Below are 21,026 nucleotides of genomic sequence, written 5' to 3' on the forward strand. Positions count from 1 at the left end.
CTTCTCCTGACCTTATATTACTGTTTTTGTGCTTGAGCCTAATAAAGCCGCTGTTTAAGTAAATGTCTGTCTATAGAGCCCTGCCCTCCACAGTATAATTAACCTTTCAGATTCTATTTTTGTTCCTAGTCAAAAAGCAGTCCTTTGTTTAAGGCTAATTACAAGGCAGGAACATGGCTACACCTGCCTCGCAATAGGTGTTGTGCACAGAATCAGACCGGGGGGTTCAGATTAGAGATGCTCAGGCTCGGTTTTCTGAAAACCGAACCCACCCAAGCTTAGGGGATCTGAGAAGGCTCGCAAGCCGGCTTGGTACTTTCGCACATCCTCAGATCTGAATCGAGGCAAAACGTCATTGTTGCGTTGTCGTATCTCGAGGGTTTTGGATTCCATAAGTACCTCCATCACCAGCAGAGCCAGCACCATTGCTCACACAGAAACAGGGGTAGCAGTGCTCTTGTCACTCTCCATTTTCAGTGACATTGCTCAGTGCCATTGCTCACACAGAAACAGGGGTAGCAGTGTTTTTGTCACTCTCCATTTTCAGTGACATTGCTCAGTGCCATTGCTCACACAGAAACAGGGGTAGCAGTGCTCTTGTCACTCTCCAGTCTCCAGTGCCATTGCTCACACAGAAACAGGGGTAGCAGTGTTCTTGTCACTCTCCAGTCTCCAGTGCCATTGCTCAGTGCCATTGCTCACACAGAAACAAGGGTAGCAGTGCTCTTGTCACTCTCCATTTTCAGTGACATTGCTCAGTGCCATTGCTCACACAGAAACAGGGGTAGCAGTGTTCTTGTCACTCTCCATTTTCAGTGACATTGCTCAGTGCCATTGCTCACACAGAAACAGGGGTAGCAGTGCTCTTGTCACTCTCCAGTCTCCAGTGCCATTGCTCAGCACCATTGCTCATACAGAAATAGGAGGGGTAGCAGTGTTCTTGTCAATTGGCAAACATTGACTGGAAATGACTGCAAATTCATGTTATTGAGAATAATAATAATAATAATGTAGTAACAAAAAGAGTCAATTATGTGATTCTCTACAAAAAAAAAATTTGGATTTTAGAACAAAACAAAACACGTGAGGGCGGTTTTGCCAAAACCAAACCACAAAGTTAATAGATCCAAAACCAAAACACGGGAGTCAGTGAACATCTGTAAATCAGATACACTTATTCCAACTGTACTCTCCCTTAAACAACTCTTCCACATATTTAGAGCTCTCATGTATTTGAAACAGAAAACTGTTCTTATTATTATTTTTACACCACCTATAATTGACACCTATTTATCTCTTTTGTGTGCCAAATGAGGTAACTTGGTTATAAAGTCCTATTTCAGGAAGCTTGTTCAATACTTTTCCCTGTGTCCTTTCACATTATTACACAAAACTTAACTTATGGACATCTATGGTTTGATTTATTTGCATGTGCGACTGCAAGGGTTGTTGCTGACATTTGGTGTAAATTTCAGTAGAATAGCCACATTAAATATATATTTACTGAGAAAAATGTTGATGTGTGCAATACTTATCTCACCCGGTGTGTGTGTGTGTGCTTGTGTGTATGTATATGTATGTATATATATATTAAAGGTACAATGTGATATCTGATAAAACATCTAAAAAATATCAGTTATTTAGTTACGCCATCGGCAGTTAACATGTATAGTACCTATGCTTTTGTATTTGTTAATGATATACAGACCATGTTTGAAGACAGGTGGTTTATAATTCTATAACAAGATCCATATTTCATATTTTCATAATTACAAAAGTATCTACTCTTTAAAGGTAGAGTGTTACTTAACATTTATTAGTATTGTCTAACAAGACTTATCATTTGTCTCAGTGAAGAGTCACGAAGCTTAGTATTCAGAGTTCACTTCTTCCAGCGAAGTTATCATTATCATCATGTATTTATATAGCGCCACTAATTTTGCAGCGCTGTACAGAGAGCTCACTACTTTCAGTCCCTGCCCCATTGGAGCTTACTGTCTAAATTCTCTAGCAGACACACACACGCACACGCACACACACACACACACATAGACTATTGTCAATTTGATAGCAGCCAATTAACCTACTAATATGTTTTTGGAGTGTGGGAGGAAACCGGAGCACCCGGAGGAAACCCATACAGACACGGGGAGAACATACAAATTCCACACAGATAAGGCCATGGTCGGATAAGAAGTTCTGTCTCGTTCTGTCCATTTCCACCAAATGCCCCAATGCTGCTTATAAATATTCAAATTGTATTGAGAATCATCATCATCATTGTTTATTTATATGGCTCCACAGGTTCCGTAGTGCCTAACATAATTATACAACAGTGACAAACATGAAAACACTGAGCATAACAGAAATGCGACTACAGTTAAACAGAATTATAAATGCATGGATGCAATAAACAGAACAAAACACATTACATACAGAATTTATTAAGCATAAGACACAACACATAGGGTAGAGGGTCCTGCCTCTACATTACATTATTGAGGGAGGAGGAAAGGAGAGACGATGGGAGTAAAAGGGACATTGAGCTTAGTGGTCCAGGTGAGTACCAGAGAATGTTGTGGCTAAACAGTCAATGTTGCAGGAGGGTGGGTTCAAGGGGTGATAGCGTTGGGTGAAGGGGTAAGGATATTGGGCAAGGAGGATAGGAAAGGAGGGAGACAGAGGAAGTAAGGTAGTATAGGAGGGAGAGGAGGATGATGGAGTAGTGTGGGAGACATGGAAAGTAGCCAGTGAATTGTGGGTTAAAGTACATGGTACACAGATTAATAAAGACAAGAGTGGGCATATCGCAAAATGAGAGGACAGAAGGCAATGATAATAAAAATGCCGTTTAATGCAGTGTTATGAAAAAATGGCTAGAGTTATCAGATGAACTTGCAGAAGGGTCGCATTGAGGAGGTAATAGTAAATAGGGGGTTCAGTGTTTGAGACTTGTAGAACCTTAGGAGAGAGTGGGCCAAAGTCCAGTCCAATCCAGTTCATTCTCCAGTTTTACTTCCTATGCTTTTGACATCTTGCTTATGATTGCAGGAAAAAGTTGTATGCAGGCATCTAAAATACTAGCTCAGTTGCTGCAGAGGGAGGAGGGTGTGGCTGAGCAAGTAATACAGTAGGCTAATTAACGGAAGGGATGTTGCATGGAAATGAGATGAAAGATCAAACACCAAATATTCGTTAGGTAAGGAGATAAGCTCATAGCTCATAACAGACATCATGAAAACATTAGAAATGTAAGATGGAGACACCATTGTTTTTGTCTCAAGCGCTGCCCTGCATGTTTGTTACAAGTGTGTCCAAGCATACATTGTGATCAGACATTCTTTCATGTCAGCCTTGAGGAGAGATCAAATTACTAACCAACTCTAGAAGGAGAATCTGCTCATTTGTCCAACATCTATCTGTAGCTAAAGTGATGTAGTAAATAAATAGAATGTCACTAAAGGGTTAAACGCAACTGCCAGAGAAGTAATATGTTTAATTAAAAATATTTATAGGAATGCAAAACAAACCTATATTTGTGTTACATCACCAGTACCCTGAGGATACACTGTGGTGGATTTTATGGAGGTGGTCTGATAATAAATACCACTTATACGTTATATTCTTTTAACCTCCAGGATGTTTGGTATATCTGGTGAATTGTACAATAGAGGTAAATATAGATTCCAACATTTCCACAGTCAAAGCAATTCCTACATCTATTTCCCAACTCGGGATTTGTAAAAGTCGAATAATTAACTATGTTCTAATAAAAAGATATTCCCCTGTTTATACTTAGCCATTTGTTGCAGTAAAGTGCTGGGTAGAGGGATAGCATTCTGGATTTACTTGGTCTGGATATCCACGGTGGTATGGAAGTGGCTTGTCCCAGAAGAGTTAATAAAGACAAACAATAAACAATTAAAATTAGATCAAATGAATATCTGTACATAAAGGGAGATGTTTATAGAGTGAGCAGGAGAGATGGGAGTGTAGTAAAGAGAAATGGAGTGAGATAAATATTCGTGTGGAGTTTTGATAGAGGTATTGTGTGCATAGTGTGTGGATGGAAATTAATTGATTGGCAAATCAGTACAAAGATGTTGTTAATAAGATCTAAAAATAAAGGCATATATATATAATTAATAGATGCTGTCATCAGAAATCCTTTGTGATCAGTAACCACTGAGGAAGCCACATTTTGGTGGCACAACATGTTTGGACAAAAATCATACAAAAGTTTGCTTACGTTATTTATTGATTCATTTTTTAATTATTTTTCTACTCAATTTTTTATTTATTTATTCAATTTGTCATTTAAATGTATCCAATTACATTCATTTATTTATTTATGCTATTTTTTAATCCTTTAATGTTCTTTTTATATTTGATTCACTGCTTCCACTTCACATCCTTCTTATAGTCTCCCATGCCAACCTACTTCCATTAAGTGAACACTCATCCTATTCATCCACCTTATTCTATGCAAGGCACTGTGGGAACACCCTGACAACATATAAAACATTGCATTTCACTATTTTTCGGATTTCCCATGAATACATTTTCATCCACACACTATTTGCACATCAACTCTATCAATGATTCACAATAATATTGACTTCACTTCAATATTCTTTACTACAGTCTCTTATCTTCCCTTCTCTCTATCCAATATCAGTTGATACCTCCTAATATATTAACCACAATTGTTATTTTAATCTAATATTAATGTATTTTTGTGTTTCTATTAACTGTTTACCATCCCAACAAACCAGGCTGTTATACAGTACTATAGCTGAGAAGCTCAGACAAATATAGGTATACACCCTGTTGCTCAGGTACTAATTAAATTGGCAAGTGGTTTAAATAGAAGCATTGTGACATCATGCATTTGCCCAGAGGGGAAACAACTGGGGCATAGAAATACATGGACTGTGACGGAGGTAACTGGGCCATGGGTGCATGTAATGATGTGGAGAGGCAACATGGCTCGGGCACATATGGGCTACGACTATAGAGGGAACAAGGGGATGCAGGGGGGGACCACATGTGCATGCAAAAAATGAGTGAAAATGGGAGAGGCCTTAGATGGCAGAGGAGGGTGCACGGGGCATAGGAGCCCCCGTCTGAGAGGGGCAGACGTGGGGCAACTGGGACATGAGCACATAAGGCTGTGAGGGGGGCACACACAACTTTGGAATAAGGACAAAAGGGGGAAACATAGCAGGTCCAGGGCATTGAAGCACAGCTGGCGCATGGAGGACACTGAGACAAACAATGAGAAAACAATACAACACAATATAATGCATAGCAAGACAGTGAGGGGGATGTAGGTGAAAGGAGGTGTTTAAATACAGTACAATATAAAAATAAATGTACTGAACACAAAAGGGACATGTTAGCCTCATGGAGCAGGAGAGGGGAATGGAGGTGGCCTGCTGCAAGTTACCCCCGATGCAGGTGCAGACTGGCTGGGTGAGCATGGAGAGGTGACATGGAAGAGAGACACAGAGGATGGGCGCTTGGCCACAGTGCTGGTGCCGGAGGAATGGCACAACTGAACCAAAGGGGACAGAGCTGAGAGGTAGGGGCATGAGGGATAACGCGCAGTGGTAAGGCTGAAGGGGGGGGGGGCACAAGCCAAAAGGGGAGAATGCAGGGGATGCTTAAACCCATCACAGGTAGGGGGGACAACAAACAGAGGGAGGGAAAATTATAAAGGGTGGGAGAAAGGAAAAGAGAAGATAAAAGGGAAGAGAAAGGGAAAAATAAAAAAAAAAGCCAAAGAAATGGGAGAGAAAAGAAATGAAAAAGTTAGAAGAATAAAATAAATACCAGCGAAAAATAAAACAAACCAGTAAGGCATTGATCACACCAGGATCCTCCAACAGCTGCCCATGTAATTTCCAGTGGCAAGAGAGTGAAACTAGCCTATGCCTCTCCTTATAAAACCTCCCCAACTCAGGTCATCTCCCAACACCCTTACTGACCGGCTGTCCAACTATAACAAACTGACCCAGTAATATTAACTCTTGCAGGATTCAATTTTTCCTTTTTCTCAATACAACCTGGGCACCTATATGACCTTGGGCCAATTCCTGGCCTCTGTTGGGCTAAGCACACACTGGAGGTTTTTCAGTCATATATATCGGGCCAAACACCCGATTAACGACCGTTTAGCCCGATATCGCATTAGTGTGTATACTTACACGATGAATGAGAGTCCTGCCAAAGGGCCGATCATTGTTTCATTTGATTGCTTGTTCTGTTTAAAAATCTTGTTCCAGGCCCCTTCCGATCCCGCAGTGTATATGCACTCACACGACTGTCGGCCACGAGACAGAATAGCAACCTGTCACTGTCTCTGTGTTGTTAAATGAATATGACTGAATATTTAGCTTCTGTGATTCTGAAACGAACAAAATTTATAATGACATTGTGGAAAAGTCAAAGTTTATTGTGTGTGTTATAATCAGTGCGACAGGAATGACCGACTACACTGCTCTTGGACCAGATGAAGAGCACAGATCTGAAGGTAAATCGTGTACAGTGTGTGCACCTGAATCAGCTGACTGATTGTAACTTCAGTCGTTTGTAAAATCGTCAGTGATAACAAATTGGTTGAAAGTTTTTGCAGTGTGTATCTAGCCTTATCCAAAAGACAACAGGAAATCAAACCAGGAAACTAAAATGGGATAATGCACTAAAGAGTTCTGTGACCATATAATACATATGTGTGATAACTTACAGTAGGGGTGCATTACTCTTTAAAAACACACATTTTCCTAAGGAATGTTGAAGTGATGACAGCAGAACTCACTGTTTATACAGATATTATTTACACACATATTTCATACATATACTAACATCACTTGCATGTTATATACATCTTAACCAAAGTGTCACCAAATCTAAAATACAATCTTCTTAGTAAGAAAAACACGTAGGTCAGTGCAAATTGTATTAGCCATTAGAGGCAGGTTCCAAACCTGCAATGTAATAGGCTTCTGTACTCAGGAAAAATATCTGCTCCCAAGATTAAAGTTCGATCTCAAATATCTTATTTTATATAAACTCCCAAAACTACTGCTAATGTATTTGTGAGCGTTTCTAGTCCTTTGTTTTATATTAGGCAACTTGAATTTAGGCTAAGCTGTGCTCTCATCTAAATGTCACAGTACAAGTCATCTATCAACATTGTAAACTGTATATCAGCATGCAATGAAAGACAGAGTAAACTGTCTAAAAAAACAAAAACAGAATCGATACATAAAATTATTATTATTAATATTATTAAGCTAAAAAAATTCTAAGTAAACATAAAATAATTCAGTGTTCAGGCTCAAAATATTTTAAAGAGAATTTAACATTCATAAGGGGGATTCCAATTAGCCACGAGGTGCTGCAATGTGTCTCCAGAGCAGTCTGTGGCCTCAATGTTTTTTTCTCAAATCTCTGCTCATTTTCCCTTGCGTCCCATACAGATGCGAAGAGAAAAGGAGCAGAAATTTATTACCGTATTGGTGAGCAATGTGAGCATAAATGCTAATTAAATTTCATACACACACACTTGGGTGTCATTGTTTCGAATGTGTACATAAAAATTGCATATCACAGTGTAACACTATCACCACCTCTGAGTTTTTAGGTTAGAATTTTATTTTACTGTAGTGTTCCCTTAGTGTTACTTTAAGAACTCCAGGAAGATTCCAAGAAGTCTGTGCTCACTTTACATGCATCTTCTTGATGCTACAGGTACTACAAGTGCTTTCTGGTATTATCTGGTGTTATCACTCTCTGTTCTTCAGGTGTTATCTGGTGTTATCACTCTCTGTTCTATAGGTGCTATCTGGTGTTATCACACTGTTCTTCAGGTGTTATCACTCTCTATTCTATATGTGTTATCTGGTGTTTTCACTCTCTGTTCTCTAGGTGCTATCTGGTGTTATTGTAATGCCCCCTGCGGGGAAAGACAGGGACAGACGCAACACAAAAGAACTTACCTTGTAAACGATGGTCACCTCCAGTCCGCTTCCGATTTCCCAGCTGCGATCCAATCCCAGCAAATCCGCAGCCGCAGTCACCTCCAATCACGTCCCTCTAAGATAGAGACAGAGATTACGGCCGTGCCTACCAGGTAAGGGCTGTCCGAGACTACGGCAAAGAACAAGGGCACAGTCAGTCCAAGCTCCTTGCCGCCTCCTCACTTTGTTCTTGCCAAGACGCGGGGGACTACAGGCACTGAAGGCCAAGACTAGTCCGAGGACTAATCCCGCCTCAAGTACCTCACACACCTGCCGGTGAGGGCCTAACCGAAAGGAGGAATCGAGCGTGATACTCACCGGGACACTCCCACTTCCGATCCGGTTCTCCTGCACCTTCCCGACTCCTGCGGATGACAAGAACACGCAGCCTCCCTCTACGCTCTCCGTGAGACTAAGATGGCACCCACAAAACTGGACTGACTACAACAGCGACCCGACCCTAACAACGTTCTAATGGTCGGCAACGCAACTAAGTCAAACCACTATGACTAACTAGGTGTGGTGCACTAACGGAACTGCTCACTTACACGCTACGGGGAACACCAGCCGGTGTTCACAGCCTAAACCGGAGGGCGGTTCCTAACCCCCTCACCCAGGTCGTACCAAGAAGCTGCCTTCTTGCTATGGGGTCACCCACGGATCCTAAGGACCGGTTCTTTAAGCCCGGCTGAGGCTCAGTAGAACAGCACACTAACCCGCGGGCCGACTGCCGCACGGAACAGCCGATCGAACTGAACCGCCCGACTGCCTGTACTCGGGTATCTCACACGTGTCCCTACATCCGGAACCACAGGTCCACCTGCACGGAACCGGCCTTGAGGACCCTTGATCAGAACCACGGCCGCCCCTGGAACTGCCTCAAGGTGTGCTGCACTGCCACCGACTCACTCAGACACCCCCTCTGGGTACCAGTGTGACCCCGGGGACCTAAGGGACAGGGAAACTACGTGTGTTCTCCCCTGACTGTGTGTATGCTGGTAACTACACTTGTCCCCACAACACGGGTTAGCACAGGAAACACAGGGAACAAGAGCCTACCTTTAATGGGGGCCTGACGTCTTGCCCCATGACACAGTTATGTAGCACACCCCAAAATACCGTAATGTAAACTATACTCGCCGCACAGACAGAATAAATACAGTATACAGTACTTTGCACGCTACTTACCAGAGCACACCGCTGTTAGCCAACCAGCAGGTTGCTACAGCACCACAGGAGCCTCCGCTCTACTGTACCTCCTAACTACGTGTGCTCACCTCACACAGGACCGCGCCTACACTCACGAGGCTCTCACGCCTCTACCACACACCACCAGGGCCTTATGCCCTACACACCATGGGTCTCTGCCCAGCTACACACAGAGCCTTCTGCTCTGTTTCATGGGCCTCAGCCCCCTCTCTAACTCAGGGCTCTGAGCCCACTCACTAGGGCCTTATGCCCTACTACCTAGGGGTCCTAGCCCCTGCCTGAGGCCTGTGGCCTCCCTGACTGAGGGCCTTGTGCCCTTAATAGCCTACGGGCTACCAGCCCCTAACCAGGCCCTCTGGCCTTTCTATGGCCTCTAGGCCACTAACTACCTAAGGGCCTTGTGCCCTTGTACACCTGGGCTCTCACGCCCCCTGTCTAACTAATAGGGGCTTGTCCCCTTTATCATCAATACTATGGCCTACTGGCCCACTAACTTCGTTGGGGCCTAGTGCCCAGGTCCCTGGGCCTTGTGCCCCTAAGTTAGTGCCAACGGGCCTTGTGCCCGACCGTGGCCCCGGGCCTAGTTCCCGAATTTAAGGCTGAGTCACTTACCTGCTCTGCGCAGGAATCTCAGCTTGCCACGCCGTCTTCTGCTTCTTTCTCCGGGTCTTCCAGACCCTCCAGCCGGCGGCGCCTCTTCTCCGATTCGGCGCGGGATCTCCTGTTGCTGCTGGGGCGGGGGCGCTCTCAGCCCTGACAAGGGCTCCCCGCCGGCGATCACTGCTTGATTGTAGTCTTCTGGCGGCAGGGTAGCTCACGGCCCTTACAAGGGCCCCCTGCTGCCGCTGCCGCTGGTCCTGGTCCTGGACGCCGTGAAGAGACGTCCTTCCTCTTCTCCGCCGACGGACTTCTGCCAAAATGGCGCCACGCGGCAACTAATATAGTCGCCGGCGTGACATCATAAGCCGGCGCGAGCGCTGATTGGCTCGCGTCGGCGCCAATCTTTTGAATGGCCGGGCGCGAGCCGCGATTGGCTCGCGCATCCGGCCGCTGATTGGCCAGCGGGGAAAGATGAGCCCTGATTGGCTCATCCTTCCCCCGCGCACAAGACCTGCAAGGAAGAAGCCATACTCACCGCCGCTGGATCGCTGGACGGGTGAGTAACCTTCTTTCTTCACCCGCTTGCAGGGCTCAGCTACCAGGAGGCTCTTCACCCCCTTCACGGGCACCAGGAACGTCTTCTGTCCCTCCAGGGACACAGCGATGGCGGGTACCTTCGCCCGCTTCTCGGGCACCATCTCCACATTATCACTCTCTGTTCTTCAGGTGTTATCACTCTATATTCTATATGTGTTATCTGGTGTTTTCACTCTCTGTTCTCTAGGTGCCATCTGGTGTTATCACTCTCTGGTCTTCAGGTGTTATCTGGTGTTATCACTATGTTCCACAGGTGTTATCTGGTGTTACCACTCTTTGTTCTATAGGTGCTATCTGGTGTTATCACTCTATGTTCTACAGGTGTTATCACTCTTTGTTCTACAGGTGTTATCTGGTGTTATTACTCTCTGTTCTACAGGTACAGGAGTTATCTGGCGATATCACTCTCTGTTCTATAGGTGCTATCTGGTGTTATCACTCTCTGGTCTATATGTGCTATCTGATGTTATCACTCTCTGTTCTATAGGTGTTATCAGGTGTTATCACTCTCTGTTCTATGGGGCATATTTAACAAATAATGATAGTGCACTATCGTGCACTTATCATTAAAAAAAAGTCCCTCTGTGGCCCTCGCATATTTAAGAAGGCTGCATCGCAGCAGATATAATGGATATCTGCAGCTTTGCATTCCTTTTCGTTTGTGGGAGCAGTCACCATTCTACAGTATGGTGCCGCAATCTAACAAGTTCCGAAAAAACATTTTTTTTCGGAAACCTGTCATGTTAATGTACACCAGCTGAAGCTGGCGTACATTATCATAATTTAAAGTTTTCAGTGCTGTCAGCTCTGCTCCGAAGAGCAGAGCTGGACAGCGCATGTGTGGAGGGATCACATGATCCCTCCCTGTCACTCACCGCTCGCGTCAGAGCGGAGATGTCTGTGCGCATACCAATTCCAGTGTGAAGCCAAATGAAGAGGACCTGGAGGACATCGTGTTCCGAAGAGGCGGGGTAAGTGTGATGTTTTTTATCACAGAAACAGCAGTTTATTGGAACTGCTGTTTCTGTGATCCGTTTTTAATAAATTTGAGAAATAGTTCAATCCTTATCCATGCGATAAGGATTGATAACTATTTTTTATTTTTGACGAGCATTAATAAATGTGCCCCTATATGTGTTATCTGATGTTATCACTCTCTGTTCTATAGGTGTTATCTGGTGTTATCACTCTCTGTTCTACAGGTGCTATCTGGTGTTATCACTCTATGTTCTACAGGTACTGTCAGTGTTGTGTAGGGAAGTCGTTATTTAAAGCATACCCATCCCCAAAGGTTTGTAGTTTGAGGAGCTCAGTGTATAACAATGGTGGTAACATAGTTGACGACATTGAAAAAAAAAAACCTGGTGTGAACAAGGAAGTATAATGTGAGGCGTTTTTTGTTCGCCACAAAAAATTATGGGGTATGGTCATGTAATTAGTGGGTGTATTTCACAGATGTATGTGGAGAACAATTCAAAGAAAGAATACATTTTCTGCCTTCCTTCTTTGTTATTTTACGTGTGTGTGTGTGTGTGTGTGTGTGTGTGTGTGTGTATGTATGTATATATATATATATATATATATATATATATATATATATATATATATAAATAATTTCTAGTTAATTTGAACATATTCAATATAATAAATTAGGTAATAAAAATGTTGTCAGTATTTTGTGGGCATATTTAAAAGAAATAAGTAACTTGGGACTTTCCATTTGTTGTGAAAAAAATATTATCCTTGGTTCCACAACAACTGATTAAGCACATGTTTTCCAATCCTGGTAGATGGCATGCTGAATGTGTACTTGAATGACATACAGTATATACATACACACTACACATACTGCATATTGTATACACTCATATACACTTGCAAATTGGAGACAAATACATTATTCAGACTTGACTGAAGGCATCACCATGGCAACCCTTTACAGTCACAAAAATAGATAATGTGCACCAAAATGAACACAAAAGCGATGCAACTGTGTCCTTAGTATATAAAGGACAAAGAGTTTTTTTCAAACATTTAAATCTTGAGTCTTTCATGCAGAATATAGTGCAGAAATACTGCTAAGGATCCCAAGCAGATTCCCAGAGTCTCCTAGTGGAAATTTGTATTGACTTGAAGAAATCCAGCCAAATGAACCCAAAAATAAAAAGGAAAATTATAAATCAAGTGTAACTCAAAAAATAAAAAAACGAATTACCATGGTAAAAACCAAATACAAAGAAACAACATAACAATTTGAGTGTTTACTTTATTCCTGTCCCAGTGTAAAAAATAGGGTTATAAGTTTGTATAGTATGAATGTTTTGTTTTCATCTAAAGTAAGACATTTATTGTGGTGTGGGTGAATTTGCATAGTGTTATAAGAAACTAGTTGACCCAGAAGAAGGACAGACACTGTATAGACACAACAGGTTTATTTACTAAGAAATGACTATTTATCACAGCGAAAAATACCACCTATAGCCATGATTTACCATTAAAATGTCGCTGATGCTTGTCGGGAGTGCTAAGGCTTTACTCACTCCTTTGCAGGACCAGTCTCTGTAGATGTGTGAATGCATGACCCAGCTAGCCAGGTTCACGCAGTGGAACAGGATGCCCAAGCTTAAGCTTTCAGTTCCACTTAGTGGATGGAAAACAATTTGTAAAAATTGAGTACAAATATTTTTTAAAAAATGAAAACATTAGTCATTGAAAAATGCTGTATGCTAAGAATAAAGCTTTTTTTCATTCTTTCTCTTCTGCTATCACCTCCTGAGATGGCGACAACAGAAGAAGCATTGCAGCAGTGTTCGGGCTTTCATTGGAGATAGGGCTTTTCCGAATTTGATAAATAGAACCCATAGAGAAATTCAGAAACCTGAGGTGCAGGGGAATTATACACACTCGGGCAGTGCTAGACTGGGTGTAAGAGCTATATCTGGCTTACAAAACACACAAGGCTTTGGGTAGTCTAATGGGTGTTTTTACTGGCACAACACTGACCACGCAAGCCCCAAAATGTACTCAGTACTCCCATTAAATGTATCAGTTATAGAAACAAGTGCTGCCCGTCAGAGATTGCCAACAGAGTAATGCTCTGGTTGATTGATATTTATTACAGCCGAAAACAAGCAGAGAAATGCATGCAATGGTTGTATTTGATATTGCTGCAGGACTTAATAGTAGAGCCTGAGGAAGGGCATGAGTGTATGCAAGTGATTGAGTGACTGGAGGGATGCCCAAGGGACCTGATGGCAGAGAGGCAATGAGAAAGGTTTATACTGTGCATGACAATGTCATATCAGTCCTCCAGCAAGGTGATTGTCTGGTGTGTCTAGGAGTATGGAGACACACTCTAATTAATGTCAATATATGGCATGGAAAAAGGAAAGCTGGGCAGGGAGCTTTGTAAACCCAATAAAGCTATTATGCTTCAGTGTTTTCTTAATCAAGATAGACATACAGATGAACTCACTACATATCATGTAGTATCAAGCATATTATGTTTTTATTTTGACTACATATATAGAAATAAATGATGAATTAATATTAGTATATTTATGGTAACATAAACAAATACACAATGTAAGGGTGCTTATAGTAAGACAAACTGGTATAGCATCTGAAATACAACATTTTGATATAACAGAATGTAGAGCATTTGTTTAGAATATAAATTAGTAGTTTTCTAATTGCTGGTAGATCTTATAGTCATGAAAGTGATATGGTTTGTGTTTTGCAATATAAACATTTGTAAAACATGAGGGGGCGCCGTTTCAATTACTGCTTCAGATTACAGGATGGCTGGGCACAGCCCTGATCGTAGAGTAGTTATAGACAGAAATCTGGATCTCTGACACAACTGCAGTGAACGGGTGCATATAAGTCTTAAGACCTGGGATTTATTTTGCTAATTAAATCTGGCATCATCGTCATGGTGATTAAACCTGTTTTGGTGCTGGAACTGTGTACTTATATGATTCCAGGTGAGATCTATGAAAGACAGCCATGGTGACACAGTGGGCCAGATTCATTAAGGAAAGTAAGGCAAATAAGAAAAAGGAGTACGTTTTCTCCTGGGCAAAACTATGTTGCATGGGAAGGAGGGGTAATGTTAAAAAGTGGGGATGTGCAAAATAATAAACTAATTTGCACCCATTGCATTGTAATATGGTTTTTCCAAGGATCAAAGTTACTAATTTACTATAATAACTGTAAATGTAATAAAACATAACTGCAACCAAACTAAAAGTGAGACATCAATTACATAACTGATATAGTGTCTTATAGAATATAATAATATGTCAGAGGTATCTAGTGAAGGTATTAATAACTACTGCTAAAGATTATTTTTGAATCTGTTACTGGGTCATTCTGAAGCTGTAAGGGCTGCACACTTGTGAGACTTTCCTGTTTCACCCCTCAAACATAGTGGGGAGACACATTTAATGTACACAGCCATCCATGTGGACCAGCAGATGATGAGAACTGCATCCTGTGTACAGAATAAAAGAAAATGCATTGGACAGTTGGTCCGTTTTGAAAAATAGTTGCATTTATATGGACGAAAAATTCCAGCAACAACATTTAAACACTGGCACAGTCACTGGATATTAGGGATTGTTGGCAACCATGCCTGAAGCCACTATAGACTTCCCTGTAGCATCCACAATATGGACAGCGCTAGTGGTACAGTTTGGACATGCTACCTGACTCTATGACAGACAGGCCTCCCAAGGATACCCACCATTTTCTTGGACAATTCCGGCAAAAATTCCCATTTTCACTGGAATTAGGGCCTTTCTCTATTTCATAAATAAACCCCTTAGTATTAATCTGTCTTAAACAAACAGGTCATGTCTGACTAGACACTTCTTCCACTCTGTTAGTACACTTATTTGGCAGACCAGCCTCCACCATAGAAAACCTTTGCCTCTCTGGCCAGTCCTCCAAAGGTCTTATCTCAACACTCCATATTTCTTTTCCCCACCTCCAATAGTGAGAAAGAACTATTCACAACAAAATGGAAGGCTGACATTGGTGAATCCCTAGACCAGGAGGGGGGTCTGACATTTAAGAAGCGGTTGCAGTCCTCCGTTAACAAATGGAATGCCTAGAAATTATATTATAATATACATTTATAGTACATTTGAGGAACTTGTTCATGTTCAGAAACAGTTGATGAATCACAAGATCAGTTTCCTGACAAGCCTGCGGTTGTACTTATTCTAGTCTTATGGTACAATTTTCTAAGAAGCCAAAGGTAGTACATTATTTGTGATCAGCTAATTCTGCAGATCTCATTTTTACTACTGCTTCTAAAATTCTCTGCAAAACTTCTTACAAATTCTAGAATATATCCCTGAGCATATTAAAATGTGAAGCATTCTTAAAGGTACACTATATTTCATATAAAATCCATTATCACCATCAATGTTAATCTGAACATTCTGTATGACCCTAAACATATCCTGCCTTCTCTACCAGCTATTCCGGCATCTTATGAGTGCTGCAACAAGTCAGATAGCATCCTCGTGGAGGAACCTTTACCCTCCTCCTGTCATTTCGGTATTCAATAGTGTGTGGTATACAAGGAACACATAATGAGCATTGTTACAAAATCCTCTGCATCTATCCATAAAGTTTTGGCCCCCTGGCCCCAGCCTCTTCTTAATGTATACATCAGATTTGTGTCTCTCTCTTTTGGGTGCCATGGTCTACTCTACTGTAAACCTCTGCACCCACTCTAAGCATTTATCCGCATGGACCACCTTTCTCCCCCTCTCTCTTCCCTGCCTTAAAGCCCTCTTTTGCCTCCATCCTGCCCCTCTAATATTCTGCAAATAAAATTTGCATCCCTAGCTTTTGTTTGTGTTCAAGCAATTTAATTTGAGCTACAAACTGATCTGTATTCCTGGTTGAAAGCCTGTTATTATTGTGCTATTGTAACCTTTACATGTAATGTTTACCATGCTTTCTATAAACAGTATTGGAAAAAAACAAACACATCTTCAATAAACACATTTGGTTGCTGTATCAGTAAGCCAGTGTAACTTTCTGTGCTCAGCAGCCTTTTTTCTAGTCTGCAATATACAGTACAGAAACAAACATGGTGTAATGTTTAAAATGTGAGCGGGTAGGAGGTGGAGTAAGAGGTTCAGGACAGATCTTATTTTAATTAAAGAATTCATTCACCTTTAGAGAAGCCTTTATTTTCAGTCACAAAGAAGAAAGCAATCACACAAAACACCCTCCCATTGCTGGTCCATAAGGAAGAATCTCCCTCCCTTACAGGATGTGTGATTAACCAGCACAGCCGTCTGCATCCATCGTTATCAGCACAGGCACACACAGACAGACAAGCATCAACATACAGACTGCTCTCACAGCACAGCACAGAAAATATACCACCTGCTGATAACATCATCAGGGAACAGCATCACAACAAGGTAACAAATGAATAGGTTTCACTGTATAGTCTAGGATGTGTATATAGTACTCTATATTTTATAATGACAGTGTACATATTTATGCTGTAAAGCAACAACTCAGAATCACACACAAGTGGCAACATGGGGTGGGTTGGGTTACAAACAGTACAGCATACAGATAACAGCCAAGATGCGTGGTGGTCTAATACAATGTAAGGTATAATCAGTGCAAGTGTGAAAGATGTGTGGAACATTGCTGTTTGATATAAATATAGTATATATAGAGAGAGAGATTCTGTGCTAGCAGTGTGTGAAAAAGTCACTAAGAGCTTATTAGAGATTTTCATTGTGCTACCTGTATTTGTTTAGAGCAGAAATAGAAAAACAATTCAGAAATGTTGAAATAACAGAAGATATATCTACTATAGCACATATAATGGAATATGTGTGTGTTGTGGGTTTAATAGTCCATCTCTCTATTGTCTCTCTCTCCTTTTCTGCCTTTTGTCCGTGCCTGTTTTGTTCTCCACCCATTCACACAGGTTTCCCATGTATGATATTATACAGATCTGACGATTTATTAGATAAAGAGGTTTATCTCTTGTAATCTTCTTTTGATCTGTCATTGTTAGTGGTTGATTGGCAGCGGTTCTGTTTATACCCAGTCTCCTTGTGCCCCCAATCTTAGAAATCCCTTTTCTCCTCCTTGAAGATGCTCCAGAAATTGTGTGTGGATGATCTAAGGAGAAAATCCTAGACCTACTCTAAATATAAAACCATGTAACAGAGGTTCCACAGAAGTAAATCCCACTTGAAGGTTTTTGTGATCATTTTCCTTCTTTTTAAAGAATCAGAATCTTGTTGCAAAATTAATCCATTGCACAAGACAAAAGAAGATTCTTATTTTCTTTTGTTTTTAAGAGACCAAGCATTAGGTATTTAGTTCTGACATAGTAACTGCCACTTATTTACATGAAAGGGTGTAACAGGCAGATAAAAAATATACCATTTTGCAGTGTGTTCACATTTACATGTTGTCTGGGGCAAAATGGCACTTGAGGCATTTGAAAGAAATCGATGTGTGCACAAGAAATATTTTTTTTAATACAGTAATGTGAAAGGTAATATTTGATAGCACAGTGCAAATAACATATATTCCAATCCAGCACAAATCATAGCCTTGATCAGTATAGTACAACATAGACAGAAATGCCTACAACACTGGTATGTATTATTGCACTTGGGTGTTGTTTGCACAGTGTTATGTAAAAAACTCATGTCTCATAAGTTGCAATTAATAAATGTTAGGAAATGCCTAAATAAATAAATTAATTCAGTTTTTTAGAAAAAAATATTTTTATACAATAAAAATGATCAATTACGCTATAATAAGAGAAGCATATTATACCTCTCGACAGTTCAATACAAAAAATGGACTCCTGTATTCCACTAAGATACGAGGACACCTTGGAAACTTCCTTACACATATTTACATGTAGCACAGTCATAAATATCACAAAGCATTTAAGTAAACTAGCAACATTGATCTAGTCATAGATTGGTTTCAAATTGTTATTTAAAGTACTGCTACTACCTACATGTTGCATTTTAACAACCTTCCTCGTCTAGTCAGATCCAGCTAGGGAAGGAAGGAGGTGAGTAAAATGTAATGTGTATGTCCACTGGAATCTAAAATCTAAAAAAAAAAATGCAAAGAAATATGCAAATGTGTGTTTCCTACTGTATAATTAGCCATGAAAGTTTGTGTGTGTGTGTATATATATATATATATATATATATATATATATATATATATATATATATATATATTAACACTTTGAAAAGATTGAAGGTGTTACACTTCTGTGCTCCTAACCTATGCATTTTGAATTTCCAGGGAATTTTAGTTTGGCAGTAGAAAAATGTCTTTCTACAGTATTCAGAGTAATTAAAATCTGGTTTATAGGATCCCTTGATTAAATAAAGGACAGCAGTAGGGCCTACACTCCATTATACCAGTACTAGTAGCCTGGTTATGTTTGTTCCCTTACTGTTTATATTCCAGGCTAGAAATAATGTTCCTAGACACAGATAGTTACACTTGCTTACTGATGAAGCAGCCAATTGTTTTTATTTAATGCATGTTTATTTTATTAAAACAGATACATACTACAGGTCACCCAGCCAGGTAACAGCAAGACTGTCAGGCTGCAGCTGTGTGACCTACTCTACACTTTAAAATTGATGGAGCTAGAGGTATCCATCAATACCAGAGGTATCTCACACTTTCTGGGGAGGGGGGGGGGGGAATACCATCCTGTCTGAGAGAGACTGCTCAGTTGGGAATTTGACAAACTATAAAATTAGTGTATGATAGTGCATTAATGGCAAATATTGGTCACTGGCTTACTAATGGTTAGCATAACAGGTATATGAGTAGACCTTAATTTAGCTGTAACCTCAACTATCTCTATATGTTTTGCATATAGTATCTGGTGTGCAAAGTAAAATTAAGTGTCATCCATAGACCAACAAGGAACAGCACTAGCAGTGAGGGCTCCAGATAACATGGGAGTTTACACTAGAGGAAACTTATCAGGACAAATGTATTACTGACAAATCATTTTTAAATAAAGTCAGAACAGACATTGGAGTCATTGCTTTTGCTAATAAATATGAATCCTTGGCTCTAATGAGAAAACCGTGGAATCGTTCCATTGTACACAATAGAGCCACTGAGCTGGTGAATATAACCATAATAGAGAACCCCACCTAAAAGGTTTCCTCTATAATGCACTATGCAGTCTGTGAACTTCCTATGATATCATGTTCGAAAAAATGTCTTCAGTTATTTGATTGTTGGGTGCCTGTGGCTTTATAACGCCTTTGTGTACTGATGCTTTCTGTTGTGTTTCTTTCTGTTCATATGGTGAGGGCTGTCTGAGCGATTTATTATTATTATTATTATTATTATTATTATTATTATTATTATTATATTTATGTAGATTCATTAGGAGCCACAGTGCACCGCAGCGCCGCACAGTAGGGAAAACAGGGACAAATGTGTGCAACTAAGACTTTTGCATTTTTATCTACAGTAGAAATGGCAGGTCTTTTGCTGGCTATAGCAGTGTGCTGGGGGATCTTTCTGTGTGTTTGTTACTTTTAGGATAACCCCACCCTTTCAAGCACCGGCTATGAGCCTATAAATTGATTGAGCAACTTTCACTTCTGTATATGTCTGAGGGACATACAAGGTAGACAAAATAAATGTGGACATGAAAACAAAGGGTATGAAGGTCCCTTCTCATTAGAGAACTTACATTCTAAGTGGAAGAGGATACAACTGAAAAAAGAGGAGCAAGTATGGCTTAGAGTGGAGATTGGGACAGTTGTGAGGGTGTATTAGTTGAAAAATTTTATTGGTGGATAAGGTCACCTCTAAAAAAGAGATGGGTTTTCAAAGAACGTCTAAAGATTTGAAGTCTGTGGCAAAGTCTGATTGAGCATGGTAGGGAATTCCATAAATGGGGAGAAGCACGGGAGAAGTCTTGTAGTGATTGAAAGAAGAGGGAACTTTAAAGGTACCATTGAAATACACATTGACATTAGTAGTAAAAAAGCAGAATTAATGGTGATCTGTAAAAAAAATGCCAGCGTATATTGAAGATCCATTTACCATAGAAATGAATGATCTCTATGTTTACAGCTGTTCAAACTGTTCTGCATTTAGAGAAAGAATGCTAAGAATGTTACTTGCACAAGAGGAGGATTGCCACATACTTCACATCATTTTGAATAAATAATAATCTGAACAAAAGCAGCCATGGCTGACCCAGAAAGTCATACCCAGTCTGTCCAGCCACAACTTTTTTACTGTGACCATGCTCAGTCTAGTAAGCCACTTCTCTTTGCTCAGAGACGTTGGACCTGTTCTGTGAACTGTCCAAATGATAACAAAGGTTTTGTCTTTCAACTCAAAGCAATGAGCCTTTAGCTTTGTATAGCATAGTACGCCACAATTTATTACTGCAAAGAAAAATGGTGGGACAAGTCTAAGCCAGTTTGTTATCATTTCTGTTTAAGCCATTAATATTAGTATTTCTGGGAGAAAATGTATTAAATTGCGGATTTTGCAAAACTTGCCTTTAAAGACATTGCCGTT

The 21,026-nt window shown here is 40.7% G+C and overlaps 1 protein-coding gene and 1 long non-coding RNA gene across 4 annotated transcripts in view; one reads left to right on the forward strand and one right to left on the reverse strand.

The window, feature by feature from the left end:
• The window catches only part of LOC142106758 (FXYD domain-containing ion transport regulator 6-like), a 99,906-nt gene that overhangs the window by 30,006 nt on the left and 48,874 nt on the right, over nucleotides 1–21,026 (forward strand). Inside the window, exon 1 of one of the 2 annotated variants that reach the window (XM_075189761.1) lies at nucleotides 16,664–16,879. The exons of the other annotated variant lie outside the window; for it this stretch is intronic. The gene's annotated coding sequence lies outside the window, so the exon portion shown is untranslated. Of the gene's footprint in view, nucleotides 1–16,663; nucleotides 16,880–21,026 lie in introns of those variants that run through there. 2 annotated transcript variants of the gene reach the window in all.
• Nucleotides 1–21,026, reverse strand: part of LOC142106760 (uncharacterized) — a 48,642-nt gene that overhangs the window by 12,857 nt on the left and 14,759 nt on the right. Inside the window, exons 2-3 of one of the 2 annotated variants that reach the window (XR_012679780.1) lie at nucleotides 6,210–6,409; nucleotides 3,796–3,882 (exon numbers count right to left, since the gene is read on the reverse strand). This is a non-coding gene — a long non-coding RNA (uncharacterized LOC142106760). Of the gene's footprint in view, nucleotides 1–2,268; nucleotides 3,883–6,209; nucleotides 6,410–21,026 lie in introns of those variants that run through there. The other variant, XR_012679779.1, reaches the window with a different exon arrangement.

Source organism: Mixophyes fleayi, chromosome 11, assembly GCF_038048845.1.
Source record: "Mixophyes fleayi isolate aMixFle1 chromosome 11, aMixFle1.hap1, whole genome shotgun sequence".
In the NCBI taxonomy this organism is placed as follows: Eukaryota; Metazoa; Chordata; class Amphibia; order Anura; family Limnodynastidae; genus Mixophyes; species Mixophyes fleayi.